The sequence below is a fragment of the Phyllostomus hastatus genome, unplaced genomic scaffold (genome assembly GCF_019186645.2).
Source record: "Phyllostomus hastatus isolate PE091 unplaced genomic scaffold, TTU_PhHast_1.1 phas_contig_152, whole genome shotgun sequence".
Lineage (NCBI taxonomy): Eukaryota > Metazoa > Chordata > Mammalia > Chiroptera > Phyllostomidae > Phyllostomus > Phyllostomus hastatus.
The window spans coordinates 7,632,897-7,649,068 of NW_025333622.1; the positions used below are offsets into that span (position 1 = coordinate 7,632,897).

The window sequence follows — 16,172 nt, forward strand, 5'->3', positions numbered from 1 at the left end:
AGTCACTGGTTATGGCAACAACACCAATGGACCAACAGGGGACTCTGCCAATAACCAGCTAAGAAAAGAGGTGCCTGCCTTTCCCCTCCCATTTCTCAACATTCATATTCCTCGAATTTGATTCTCACATAAAAATGTGTCTGATGAGTAAAAACAGAAAGAAAAAATGATAAGGGATGCACCTATGAGCACAATTGATGTTTTACTCAATTTTTCTTTTTTTAAAAGATTTTATTTATTTATTTTTAGAAAGAGGAAAGGGGGAAGAAAGAGAGAAACATCAATGTGTAGTTGCCTCTCACATACCCTCTACTGGGGACCTGGCATATGTCCTGACTGGGAATCCAACCAGCAACCTTTGGTTCACAGGTTTGTGCTCAATCCACTGAGCCACACCAGCCAGGGCTTTTACTCAATTTTTCTATCCAAAGTCTTCTGACTTTTAACAATATATTATTTTTACAGTGTCAACATTTTTGTTTATATACACTTTTGTTTAAATATAAACTTTTGTTTCTTAGGTTGAAATTTACAGCATAATTTTTCTTTATTTGTAATGGCTTTCAATAGGTTCATTTTCAACCCCCCTCAACAATTCCTTTTAGTTGTTCCATAGAAAGGAGATACCAAAGATAAATTAAAACTAGTTTTTTTCCAGAGAAAAAACATGAATATTCCAATTTGCAGAGAATAAGCAAGGTATACACTGATATAATTGGCAAACACAAAGTCTACTCTAAGGTGTAGGTCTCATATTAAGCCTGTTCAGCAGCGGCAGGAAGGAAAATGCAGTCATCTATGGTATCAGGAGATTCCCATTCTAATCCATGATAAGTTGACTATTTTCTACATAAATTTTGGTGTGCATTCTATCTTCTCTGGGCCTCAGATATATAAAACAAGGAATTAGGACTAGGAAATACCAGGCATCCCTTCCAATGACACTTAGAGTTGGGAATGACCCTAGATAGTTATTAACTAAAAGAGTTATACCTCTGACCATTAGGCAGTTCCTTGGTCCTTTGTGAAATCTCATTTTATAATACACTGAAATGTAAAAATGTTTCAAGATAAAACAAGATATAAAACTAAAAAGAAAATTTTAAGCATTTATTCCATGTAGGGCAATACATTAAATAGAAAACTTATGATTAAAGCAAAATCCATAAGGGTAAGGAATGAATCTGTCACATTTGTTGCTCTACTGTCAGTGCTTGTGTTGGAATGACATTTAAGAAACAATCAAATGCTATTGGTTAGATGTATGAATGAATGAATGAATGGACAAATAAATTCATCACACTGAAATAATGTTAGTTAAAATAAAAAAGGTAAACTATACTAGCTTCCTTTGATCCCATGTCACCTTGACCTTGCAAGGAAGGACACAGGCCAATGTAGGAATAAGGCAGGGTGGGCATAAATAATGCAATCTCTGCCTCAGAACCTAGACAACCCAAGGCACTGGGCCCCATGAGTGACCACTGCATTTCGACATTGGATCTGTGGTCCCAGAATAGGAACATTTAACCCCAGATTTGGCCATGAGCTTTTGCATTAACCAAAATGTATCCTCTTTTGCTAATAATAGTTTCAAATGCCTTGTTTCAGAGCCTGTGTCTTCTCTCTCCCCCTTGTTATGAGTGTCACTTAGATTCAGGTTTCTGCCTTGGTCACCGTTTTATGCTCTGAGTTCAGTAAGTTACCACTTCCACCATGTCCCAGTTGTACTGGGGACCCATGCAGCTTTTTCAGGTTCTTATTTTGTATATGAGAATCTTCACCTAAATTTTAATTGAAAGCAAGGCCTTTTTATCCATGGTCATCAGTTTTTTCCATCTAATATTTATGTTATTTACCTAGAATTCTGAATGTTGCACACCTGGCTTTCCTGTCCTGTGGCTTTTTTTGGAGGTCCTTACTACACAGTCTTCTTGCTACCTTGCTCTGCTGATGGCATCTCCACTTATGGATGGGCCTGACATAAAAGCCAGGCTTAAACTTCCCTATCCTGGTATAAATACATCAGTATATCTGTCAAGTTTTTCTGTACTATAATAATAATGTTCTTGGTATTATCTATGGAAGCAATTAACAATGCTTTTCATTTTTGGATCTATGAGAACATGGTCTGATGAGAATAACAAGCATTTAGACCTTAAACTTTGAAATTATCTACCAGTGAGGAAATATCATTAGAACTTCCAATTTTACCACAAAAGCTTGCATAATACTATTTTTGAAAAAAATGAGAGGAAAATTCACCTATAAGCTTATTATTTATAAAGGTGTGATAAACAAACTGAAAGCTTTTTCCTTCACTTTTTCCAATCCTATGCTTGGAGAGAGTGATTGTTAGCATTTATTGAAAACTTACCATGTGCCAGGTACTGCTGTAGACCCTGAGGAAGCAGAATTGAACAGCAAAAAACTTAATCTTCTTTCATGAAGCTTATATTTTGATTGGTAGAACCTACAAGCAAAATAAAATTAAGTAAAATTTAGAATGATATGTGGGGAGGAGAAAAATAAAATTAAGAAGTGTTAAGAATAGGCTAAATATACTGGAATTTTAGATTAGCTGTCCTGGAAAACTGCTCAGAGGAATGGATAAGTCAAACCATTCAGATCTCTGGAAAAGAACATTCTGGGCAGATGGAATAACAAGAGCAAACGCTCTGAACTGAGAGTGTGGCTGGAATGTTTCAGGGCAGCAAGAACATGTGTGAATGAATTGGAGGAAGAGGTTAAAAAAGGAAGCGCTAGTATTATCTTATGAGGAAGAAGGTCAAGGATATATATCCAAAGACATACTTTGATTTTTAGTTTGAGGCAGATAAAAATAATATTGGAGGATTCTGAGAAAAAGAGAAATGATCTCAGTTTAGTTTTAAATGGTGATGCTGATTGTGTTGAAAAAAGACTGAAGGGGACAAAGGGTGGGTGGATCAGGGAGACAACACAGATCTGCAATAATCCAAGCCAGGAATGGAGTTGGACTAATGCAGTGTCAGAAATTGTAGTGATTGGATTTTGCGTATAATTTGAAGGTGAACCCAACAGGATTTGCTGGTGGTTTAGATGGAGCTGAGTGTAGGGGCACTGAACAAGAAAGGATTCAAGGCTGCCCTCCAATGTTTAAGCCTAAGGAACTAGAAAAACAGAGTTGTCATAAAGTGAGATGGGAAGACTGTTAGAGCAAATTTGGCATGGCTTAAGAATCAGAAGTTCAATTTTACACATGTTAACTCTGAGATGATTATATGTCTTTCAAGTAGATATATAATCATCTCAAGATGATTATATATCTTTCAGGTGGAAATGTTAAGTAAGCAGTTGGATATGAGTGTGAAGTCAGGGAAGAGATTCAGAAATGAAATATAAGTCTGGAGTCATCAGCATATCAATGGTATGTAAAGAGAGAGGGTGGATGCAGACACTAAGAAAGTGGTTGTAGATGAAGTGAGAATGTGACTTGAAGGAGTAGTAAACCTGCAAAGGAAAACAAGAGTAAGGAACCAGAGATGTAAGAGGAAAACTAGATGAATATGGTGGCTTGTAAGCTAAGAATAAAAAGTGAGTCAAGAAATTTATACTATGATTATATAGATTCATATACACAAATTCATAAGCAGATATATATGAATGTCTATGTATGCATGTACGTATGTTTATGTAGAGGTGTTTTTATTTTATAAAATAAGATTATAGTATACCAAATCATCTAAAATCTGCTTCTAAAAATTAATTTATTATGGAAGAAGGTTTTATATCATCTTTACTCTTAAGATTAAAGATGTTCTATTTTCAAACTGTTTACTTTCCAGCATTATTAAAACAAAGTATCAGGATGAACTTCTGTTTGTTTGTTTGTTTTTAAAGTACAGTACAGTAAAATGTTGGCCATGCATGTTTAAAATATCACTTGGTGTCTTCTATTTAGTTAGCAAAAATTCCCTGTAAAATTAAGAATCCAGGGAAAAACCAAACCAAGTAATAAAGGAGTAAAACAAAATAGGAAAATATCAAATTATTCTTATTTTTGATGATTGCTATTTGTACATATCAATGGATGCTGATTCTCTTTTATTAGAATGAGGAAATAGCTGTGAATAGAACAGAAATCTTATGAAAAAAGTCTGAAACAGCTGACATTTCCTGCTTCTTTTACTAGAGATGAAGTACTGCATTTCTAAGATTCTAATATCTGTTTGTGTCACACAGACAAACTCAACAAAAAATCACCTAAGTGGAGCTCCAAGATTTTCATTAGATAGGAGAGATGGCAAATAAATAAATTAACAGTGGTTGCAATGTGTTACTATTAGCACATTTAAGATAGCAACAATATGGTGCATTATTTCACTCCATCTGGAAAACACTGAATGAGTTGAAGGCAATCTAGTAGCAGATACAAATCGATTGTCCCTGACAGACTTTTGTCAATGCCCCCAGATTTCTCCTAAATGAAGGAACTTTTAAAACAGTAAATTAACTATGTCACAGGACATTTCACCTACTAAAACATAAATTAAAATCAAATAAGCAATTACTGAACATTGACTACATACCAGAAACTGTGGTGGGCAGTTTACACTTTCTATAATGTTTCCTATCACTCACTGGTATTCAAAGTGAAATTTATAGGAATAGTCAATTAAAAGTAATTGTGCCAAAGAGAATAGCAAAAATGTTACAGTGCATAGTTTAAGGACTTTATTAACTGGAAGTAAGTACACTGGCAAACAATTTTTCAATCAATAATTCTTATGATCTAAGTGTTATAAAAAAATTAGACAGGTCTTTTTAAAATTTCTGAGCATTTTCAATAGACATAAACACAACCTTAAAATTGCCTATAATGGAAAACTTTCACTGAAAATAATAGTAGAGGTGAACAAAGTTAACTATTTTTTGTTTTCCTCAACTACCCCATGAAAGGCCATTCTTCTTTTTCATCTATATTATTGATTTTGAAAAATCAGCTGGGTTGGAGTCAACTTCATGTGCAACCATGCTTCCTGAATAGATCTGTAAGTAAATAAGTAAGAAAGGATTTCATGTTGCAAAATGATTTCTAAACTGGTATTCACGCAGACCAAGCATGCAATCTCAGCTCTGCTACTAATTGATCATTTAATCTTGTCTTTTAGGTTCCTGTTCCCTCTGTTGCTTCTTTGCAAGATGAAGAAGGAAACCATAATTATGCACTCACAGAAGAACAAGACAATGAGATGCTGAAGTGTAACTTGTAGATCAGAAATTCATTCAATTGGAGTATCCCTTTGTGGGTGAGTATAGAATATTTTCTTTGATAGCATTGTAATTAAGAGAGGAAATTATCAGGATATGTGAGACTTTGTACTTTTAGGACTCAATGATTGCCCTTTGTAGGCTCTTTTTTTTCCTTTGTTTTCTTTTCCTATAGAGATGATTTCTCTTTTAATTTGTTCCATTTCATCTGAGTATTTTTGTTTGTTTTCTGATTATACATTGTCAATATTTAGGGTAAAACTCTCTTCATTCGCTTTCCTTGCCTTTGTATATTTTTTCCTTTGTGCTTCCTCTGAATTGATTTTCCCTAGTGTCAACTATGCTCTTTAACAACAATCACATTTTAATTTCTTATGTTATTTTCTGAAATTGGCGGACTTTTTAAAAATAAGTTTTATGTTTGTATCCCCTACACCACAATAAATGTTTGCCGAATGACCGACTTTCAGCCCTGTCTCATCTTGTTGATTCATGTTTCTTTTCTATAGATGCCAGTCTTTTTTGTATCTTGCCAAGAACCTGTAATTGATGTTCCAAAATGATGTTATAAATTTCCTTTCTTTCAGAAAATAATTTTCAAAATTAAATTCTTGTTCTCATTCTTTATGACAGTTTTTGCCTTTTTGAAGGTCTCATTTTTATTTGTTTGCTTGTTTTCTTTGTTGAATATTCAGTTACCCTAGGATGTGGTATGACGAGTCTGGGCTTAGACTTGGGTGGAGCTGAAATTTTCATCCCCGTCACAGTGTGCTTACTCTACTCTAGGGTACTATAAATGTCCCCGCTTGAATCCAAATCAGGAAGCCAGGCTGATGCACAAGCATTCTAATTCACTTTGTGATATACAGTAGAGATTTATTGAAAGTTGGCCTGGTGGACTGAGGCTCACTTGCCTGCCGGTTCTCTGACTTGGGAGGTCCCCTGTTCTCTTCTCAGGCTGTGGGGAATCAATTTTATGGCTGGACCAGTCCTTGTGAATCTTATTATGATTACAAGATGCCCATAGCAATATCATTTGAAAGAGAAAAAGTTTTATTACTTATAAGATCTGGAAATTACATGTCACAGGTACAGCCATACAACAAGGTCACGGGGGGGTGGGGCGGGAGAGAGAACAAGAGAGAGATGGGCCTGGGGTTCTACTTTCATTGGAGTTAAGGAAGGGAGTCTAGGATTTCACAGGCTCATTCTTCATTGGTAAAATTAAAACATAACAGTGGGAATTTAAAGTTGGGAAGAGAAAACACGAGTGGCCCAAATGGTCACTTAATCACAATCAATCAAAATCTCTGAAAACAAAGCAGTGAGGAGTGCTGGCTTTCTTTATCTACTTGTGTGCCTGGCAATGCAGCCTCCCTGAAGTGGGTGTCTCAACAATCAAAGCTTAAGTGAGGCACTTCATTACAAAAAAAGAAAAACCAGCTTCAGGGCTTATACTTCATTATTCTTACACTAAAGATACAGATATGAAACACTATCCCTTAAACGATGCAATGCTTCTGGTGTTCTTTCTATCTTTTCTGACAAGTTTTCCTCTGACAATTTAGAATCACATGTTACACTGTGTTTCTGTGTCATGCCCTCCCTAATTCCTGCCATATTGCCTACTGGGTGTTGTATTATCACAAAAACAAACAAACAAACAAACAAACAAACACACCCAAAAACCACAGAAACTAATGAAAGCAGAGTGGGGTAACTGGATCAGTCAGCAAAGTTAGGGGTGGAACATTTTGGAGTATGAATGGAAATTTTGTGTATCATCATGGAAGGAGAGAGGAACAACAGGATATGCTGAGATCTGTATCTTTTCCAAGCTCTCTTGCAAAAAAAGTGGGGAAATCGGTGAAACATGAGGAACAAGATGCCTTCCTGGGGTGCTCTCATTCAGAGGGTGGAGGTGTGGTGTGTATTCTAAGGATATATCTCTCAACACACCACCGTGGACATGGCACTAAGTGGGAATGGACCTGGGCTCTCACAAATAAGTCTCTTTTACATATAGTTTACCCTAAGGTTTTGACATTTTAGTCTTTTAAAAATATTTTGATGGATCTTTACTGTGAAACTGAGAGGAGACATATCTATGGTTCACTACAGAATATCTACATATAGAAACATTTGAAGCTCATCTTAAATCAAAGCCACTATTTCAGATTACTGATTATATATGCCTATATTTCCTTTGTTTTCGTGACAGTTATTAGCTTGAACTGTAAACATTTGAGAGTATATTGAAAAACTTTCATAGAGAAATGCAAAGTCATAACTAAAGAATGAAGGGTCTCAACTTTTATTATTAGTCTACTTTTAAGTTATTCCAACTCTGTAAAATGTAAAAAGCAATGATTATCAGAGCAATTCTTGATTTAAATTTTCAAGTAATAATTTCAAAATTTTCACATATTTATATTATATCCTCTATCCAATTGTAAATAAAAGCTTATACTTGTTACAAATAAATAGAGAAATAGATTAGACATAGGAAAGAAGTTTGAGTTTGAAATCAATAATTTTTATCTCCATCACCAGCTATAGTATGATATTGATCATGAATCACAAAAAAATAGAACTTTAAAAGCCCCTTAAAATCAATTGAAAGACTATTTCAATGTACTATAAGCTGCAACTTCTTTTGCTAAATTTAAAGGTGGGGTTCCCCCTCACAGAATACAACAACTCTTCCATGGGATATTTGCCACTTTTTATTCATAATCACTGGAATATATTTTGCTGTTCAAACTGGCACAGGAGTTATCAAGCTTTAACATGCATAATTTGTCTCTGCAATTATACAAATATAATATTAAATAAGCAATATAAAACTACAGCATAAAATTTTTGACCCTTCATCCCCTCAGTTAAAAATAAATTATCAAGATTAACCTGTTGATTTTAGATATAGTAAAAGTGTTAGAAAAGTACACTGTCTTCTCAAATATTGGACTAATTGTAATAAAAGAATTCAGGGCCTTGAGTTAGGTTTTGCACATTATGCATTTTAGCAAGACAGGGTCCTAAATTGATATTTAATCAGGGCTTTACTCTTTTCCAGTTTTCCTTTGTTGGTATTATTTTGAGCTGCTCTGCTACCCTTCTTTCATCCTTAAGATCACAAAATAGCTGTTCCAACTATAAGTGTGGCCCTTCACCGCAGTCATACAGGACGAAGAGAGAGTAACAGGAGGAGGTGGTGCTTGTTTGGAATAAATCACCTGTTTTATTAATCCAGAAACACATTCTACAACCACCCCTGTTTATAAGGGACTCAAGTGCTTCTTTTTTTCCTGTAAGCAGGGCAGTGACATGTTAAGCAAAATTCAATCCATACGGGATGCCTTGTGTTAGGTGATATTGAGAGAGTGTCAGTATTGACCCCACACATACACTTCCATTACTGTTGACGTGAATGTTTGTAAATTAATAGGATATTTTATTTATGCCATCTTCAAATAATAAAATGGTTTTCTTAAATTTTTTTGCCCACTTTGTAATAGTACATATAATCTTCTCTTTTTAAATCAAAGTTTCTATTAATATTGATCTCTTCTCAAATGTCAGTGATTGACAAATGAGATTCTATAATAACAAAGATTTTTCACATCCTTATAAATTAGTCATGCTATTCCAGGCCAAATGAGTGGCACATTTGAATCAACTTACACATACTGCTGTTTATTTATTAAAGTCTTATAAATATCAGAGTGAACTTTGACTGTATTATAAGCTAGAAATGTATTTTAAATGAAAATATTCCTAACAAGAAGTTTATAGAGATATTAGGATATTTCATGGCATTTGAAAAAAAATTACTTTGGGCTATCATCTTATAATATTGTCTTCTTCAAATGACTGATAAAAATTGAGTATCAACAAAATACTGACATATAATCTGGAAAAAATTTAACTTCAACAATCTTATATTTTCAAATAAATATATATTTATACCTTAATGAACAATCATTTTATTGTAGCATTTGAAACGCCTAATGAGAGCCTGTAGCTAAAAAAGTTGAAAAGCAAAATTAAATTATCTTCATAAACAAGATTTGTCCTTAAAAACTATTTTTAATGGATTAACAAGCACATAAAAATGACTGAGATGCCTCAAAGAACAGCTTCCTAGAGCACTACTTTAAAATGTTTTTTCATAATGAGTTATTTTTTGTCCATATGATGTTATGTTTCTCATCAGCTCTCAAATAATTAGCAAGTAGAACTCCATAAAATGGGACTATATGTAAAAACAATTAAACTTAAATGTCTTTTCTATAAAAAAAAACTTTTTAAAAAAGGTATTGCTACTCTTGGCCAAGGTTGGATGTACAAAATTATAAAACTGGTTATGAAAATTTTATAAATTGAACTATGAATTATTAACTGCCAAACAGTTTGTATGAAGCTTTCCAGAATCTAGAAGACATATAAGGAGTAATTTTTCCCAATATTTAAAATTGTTTCATGAAAGAGACATCCAAAATTGTATGGATGATGAGCTATAATTTAGTAGAATAAATCTAATAGACTGACAGCTCAAGTGGACGGACTGTGGAATGCTTCAATAATCACAGTGGAAGGAACTGTAGCAATTTTCACCAACTAGTAGAGTTGTACCCATATTGACAGACTATATATGAAGTGATGAAATTTTGAATGAAAATAATTAAGTTAAAAAATAAAACTGGATTCCTATAATAGCAATATTTCCTAAGATGGGTAAAATATTTAAGAACACAGACTTGAAACTTCAATTGCACAGCTTCAACTCCAGCATCTTTCCCTTACAAGCTGTCATCTTGATAAGGCTGCTCCTTACATAATAGCAGAGGGTAAAATTCACATTCTATTGAATATTGTACTCTTAATAATGTGAGTGGTGCTTCCAGGAATTATAAGTGACTAGTATTTACCTTCCCTGTGTCTCAGGACTCTCAACTGTAAAATGCATATAATAATAATACTTATCTTGTGCAGTTACTGTGAAGATTACATGAGGTAATATATATGAAGAGTTTATTATAGTGTCTGGGATATAGTATGTGTTTACTTATTAAGTGTTATTGGTAAGTGCTTCCTCATTAGTAAAATGAATAAAGACCATCAGTTTCAACACTTCCCCATGCATCTCCACTTATTTATTCCAAGGTTTCATAGAAAAGACTTCTGCCTGTATTTCCAAGTTGAGATCAGACAAGAATAGTGACTCAAAATGCATTATAAATGTCATTTTATATGATATCACAAACCACCCTCCCTTATTTTATGCCACCTTCATATTAGTTATATCTGCCATGAAAAGTCTGGGTTATGGCAACATTCTTTGGTATATATGAAGTACATGAGAAATATCTAATTTCTAACCTAAATCCTTGATGTTTAGATACACACACGTGTGTGTACATGCACACACACTTGCTTGGAAACACTTTTAACAAAAATAACTTAAATTCACAAAATGACAGTAGAGGGCTCATATGAGGTGGAAAGTGGCCCATATGGGGTGAAAATGGGTGGAGGTGGGCGAAGGCGGGGGATGGGGACATCTGTAACAGTATCAATAATAAAAATAAAATTAAAAAAAGAAAAAGAAAATGTCCCATGCTACCAATGCTATAAGTGTATTCCACCTAAATTATACTGGTTAGATAGATAGAGAGTTTTCTTGCTAAAATTTTAAACTGGTGCTAAGATTTTGGGTAGCCTATGAATAGCCCTAAAAGTAATTCATTCTCCACTCTATGGTTTCAGTTATATGCCATACCTTTAGTTTTTTTCAGGTTACCCCTGAAAATGGTCCATTTTTGAGTCAAATAGGATATTATATAAAAGGTTTGGGAAATAAAGCAAGAAAGTAGAAAATAGACACTTAGATTCATTAAGTTTTTGACATTATTATATTGCTCAAATATCTCTATTAAATGATGCAAAAGAATTAAAAACTGAATTTCCTATGTGTACAAGTATGTGTATAATATGCACATAAAGTTTATGAAAAAGACAGAGTTGAAAGAAATTGTTTTCTTTATATGTTTATTGTGCTTAGAAAAATCAGCATTTTATCTATCTGTATTTGGACAATATCAGAAAAAAGAGCAATTTAGCCATTGGAAATGTGAGCATTATTTTTTTTTTGCTTTATGTACAATACTTTTTATTTTCATGCAAAATAAAGACACACTTAATGACAGTTTTTCATTTAATTTAGAAGATTGAAATTCAACCCCTCATAACAATGACAATATCTAATGTTACCTTCATGTTCAAAATGCACAAGTTCAGCAAGAAATGTAGCAAACCTCAAAATAACGTACTACCAAAGTGCTTCTAGGAGAAGGGATTAGTCAAAGAACATAAACGAATGACCCACAAACATGGATGATAGGTGTGGGGATGAACTGTGGGAGTGGGGGTTGGGCTGGGTGGAGGAGGGCAAAAGGGGAAAATTGGGACCACTGTCATAGAATAAACAAGAATAAAAAAGTTATTTCTACATCAAAAGACAGACAAGTGTCTGATGGAGTAATTTCATTTAACATACTTTACAGACATACTGCTAACCTAAAGAAAGACAGATTTAGGAAAGCATTTCACCTGCAGAAGAAGGAAACCATGTTACAGACAATCAATTATACATAGGACATTTGACAAAACATACAGAAAACAATTATGGCATCACTTACCAAAGTACAAAAACTTACAAAAATACTTTGGCAAGGACATGCATAAGTAATGTTCTGGAGCCAAAAGAGATTATTAATTCTAAAATTAAGTATCTGATAGTAAAAACAGAATCTACTACATTTACATAAATTTTAAAAATAATAAATAAAAAAAACTTGACTCTGGCTGGTGTAGCTTCAGTGGATTGCACACAGGCTGTGAACCAAAGGGTCACCAGTTTGATTCCCAGTCAGGGCACATGCCTGGGTTGCAGGCCAGGTCCCCAGTACAGGGCATATGAGAGGCAACCACACATTGACATTTTTCTCCCTCTCTTGCCTTCTCTTCCCATCTCTCTAAAAATGAATAAATTTTAAAAAAGAATTATTTTTAAAAAATAAAAAACTTTGTAGTTACATTTCCATTTTAGTAATGTGATATAGTATATTATGCTATATCCTTGATTCACATTCTGAAATTAGGGCTTCTTTTTAAAGGGTGCATTAGACAAACAAATAAATATTTCAGACATTACAATATGAGCTGCTTCCAGATCATTTCACAAAAGCTGAGAGATTGATGGTTATTTTCTACTGAAACAAGTACCCATTCTATCAATTTTCTGCTCTGGTCAGGCTATTAATCAGTCACTACCTGTCATATAGTGTTCTGCCTGTGTCAGCTGCTCAGACAGGAACTGAGGAGCAGAAGGAATTCCCTGCATGCATTACATGTATTGTGAGCAGAAGAGTGAGTTGTGCCCCAGTTTTTCTGAGGCACAGTAAATTGCACAACATCATCACTACTTTGCAGGTCTCCCATTCCTCAGCCAGCACTCCATTAGGAAACACCCTTGTAGGAGTCAAGCCCTTGAGCATCAGCACACTTTTACCTCCTCCATGAGAACACAGAAAACCCTTGCCACAGTATACAAATGCTGGAATTTTGTTTCTTGATTTCTTTTGGAGCTGAAGCTGAGTCATCAAACTGGTCTTCACCTTCAGTCACCAGTTCATCATCAGAGCAAATACTCAGAACAGTTACCAATATTTCTGTCACTCTTCCTCAAACAAACAGTAAAGACCATGTGAAGACATCCATAAAATTGGGCCACTGGTAAGGATGTGGAGAACAGGTAAACTGCTGACCATTCAACACATTATTTTCACACTTTAATACAGTAGCTTTATTATTATAGACATTTAAGTAATTAGATGCCAGAAAACTAGTAATGAAGGAAACCCTGTAGTTTGACTTTTTCTGTACATTCTACAGCTCACATCTTGAACTTCATGAGCTCTAATAATTAATAACAAATTATTGTTTTACAAAAATTTACACACTGCTGAGTAGCTATAAAAGTCAGAACATCCTCTAACTGTACTGATAAAAACATTTCTGTGATTTGCTTCTGAAGGATCAGACCATAATAAGTCACACATTGGCCCACATGCAGGTGCCTCTTTAACTCTATCTAAAATCTAAGTATCATCCAGTGTGTGCATTTCTGATGAAAGTCAACCATGAACACACAAAAAATTACTGGTTTAAAAATGCAGTAAGAGCCAACTAAAGGGTCACAGTTTGATTCCCAGTCAGGGCACATGTCTGGGTTGAGGGCCAGGTCCCCAGTGGGGGCCACATGAGAGGCTACCACACATTGATGTTTCTTTCCCTCTCTCTCCCTCCATTCCCCTCTCTCTAAAAATAAATACATATATTTTTTTAAAAGTGCAGTAAGAGGCAGGCTATAAAACACTACATACAAGCTTCATAGACTCTTTCTCAATATTTAATTTTACATTTCTGTTTAAAGGTAAAATAGTAAGGTGTCTGCATTCATGATTGCCTCTCAGAAGACACAATGTACTTAGGTATAGAATCTTCAGGATGCATAAATATAAGACACACTCTATATTAAAATAACTTCTTCCCACATAATCACCAAAAAGAAAGTATCATGCATTAGCAGATAAACTTCCTACTTCAAAATGTTTCATCAGATCAAAAAAATTGGCCATAAATGTCACCACACACTGCCATTGGAGCCTCTACTTCCATTACCATTTTCTTTCTCCAAAGGAATGACAGCACCCTAACTGATAATTCTAAGAGCAATTTCTTCATCTACACAACCTTCTTTTACTAAGTGGTTCTCTAGAATATCGACCCTAGGTATCCAATTTATATCAAATACTATGATACTATGATACTATGATATACTATGTCAAGCAACGTGTGATGACGCAGTGAGGCCCGGGAACAGCAGTGGGATTGGGGCTTGGGTCCCAGGGCTTGGTTAGGAGCTGAGCCTGGCAGGGTTGGGGGTGGTGGGGATGGCAGTTACCATAGTTGAGTGGAGGGGTCTCCAGGGACCATGGTGGATCTTTGAGCATTAATTTTTTTAATGTAATGCAGTAATGAAGTAATACAATAATGCAATTGTACAATGCCTTAATTTAATATAATGTTCATTACACCAATAACATTTTTTCCTGTTCATACTCAACTAGCACAATGCTAAGTGAAATAAGCCAGGCAGTGAGGGACAAATACCATATGATCTCACCTTAAACTGGCACCTAATTGACAAAAGAAAGAAACAAACAAAATATAACCAAAGACACTGAAATTAAGAACATTCTGACAGTAACAAGAGGGGAGGTGGGAGGGGATAATGTGGGGAAAGGTTTTCAGGAACAACTATAAAGGACACATGGCCAAAACCAAGGGTGGGGGCAGTGAAAGCAAGGGAGGGAGGCAGGTTTGGCTGGGGTGGGATGTAAATGCAGACAACGGTAATTGAACAACAATAAAATAATCAAAAACAAAATAGAAAATCTTATGTTAAAAGTAAACTGAAAATAAAACATCTAAAATATTTTTTAAAAACTTGAATTTCATTGCTCTGACAAAATATTGATTACATATATTAAATTAACAATAGCCAGTGTTAATCAAGAGCACATACATTTTTAATAATTTTTATTTATTTATTTATTTTAATCATTGTTCAAGTACAGTTTTCTGTCTTTTACTCCCATCCCAGCCCACCCACCCATCCCTCCCGCCTCCCTCCCATTTCCACCCCCCTCTAGTTTTTGTCCATGTGTCCTTTATACTTGTTCCTGTAAACCCTCCCCATTTTCCCCTGAAATTCCCTCCCCTCTTCCCTCTGGTCACTGTCAGCCTGTTCTCTAGTTCAGTGTCTTTGGTTATATTAATGATTTTCAATAGCGATTCTTTTAAATCCCTGCCTAAAAAAGTCAGTATTTTCATCCATATTCCAGAGAGGCTAGAAATATTATCAGTGCATTGCTGATATTAAACTCTTAAATTGTTTCTACAAAGTAGCAAAAATAGCTTTAGCAAAGTATGTTAAAGTTGTGCATCATTACTTGTAATAGAAAGGAAATAAGAAAAGTTAATCTTAAATTGGTAGTAAGAAAGTTAATGACCCTATTTCCTTTCTAAATTATACTGATAGCATGAATTGGAGTTAGTTTAATAGTCTTTACACAATACGTCGATACGAGGTCATAAAATCTATTATTAAACATCCTACAGCTCACTAAAATTGGTGACTGAATAAGGAAACGCAGGTTTACAAATCAGGCAATGGTCAACAAAAACATAAGCATATATTTCAATTCCTATTACTACTTTGAAATATTAAAATATTTACAGAAGGACCTTGACCTAATAATAGATCATCTAAACAATGCAACACATCTCATATCAATGGACATAATAGGCATATAGTATGTCTGTAGAATAGTTGTTGAAACCATGAACAGTTTTAGATATCACAGCTTATACACTGTATAAAAAATTTTAATGAAAAATATTTTCAATATACCTAAGAATATTGAACCCAACATTTTTTCTTTTTTTATTTATATATTATTTTTTTAGAGAAAGAGAGAGAGGGAGAAAAGGAGAAGGAAAGAAAAAAAGAGAAAGTAGACTTGTTGTTCTACTTATTTATGCATCCATTGGTTGTTTCTTGTGTGAGCCTTGACTAAGGATCAAACCTGCAACCCTGGCATACTGGAATAATGCTGTAACCAACTGGGCTACCCAACCAGGGCCCCGATAGTTTTTTCAAATATTGCAAAAGTATAAACTAAAATAAGTTAAATCTGTTTTTCTCATAAAATATTTGCTGTAAATACCATGAAATACTGAAATCAACAAAACATTGAATTTTTTAAATAATTATTCAGTTTGTTCTTTTT

At 34.3% G+C, this 16,172-nt stretch overlaps 1 pseudogene; it reads right to left on the reverse strand.

Moving 5' to 3' along the window:
- Positions 1 to 12,612: 12,612 nt before the first annotated feature.
- Positions 12,613 to 14,313, reverse strand: LOC123813442 (annotated as a pseudogene).
- Positions 14,314 to 16,172: the final 1,859 nt, after the last annotated feature.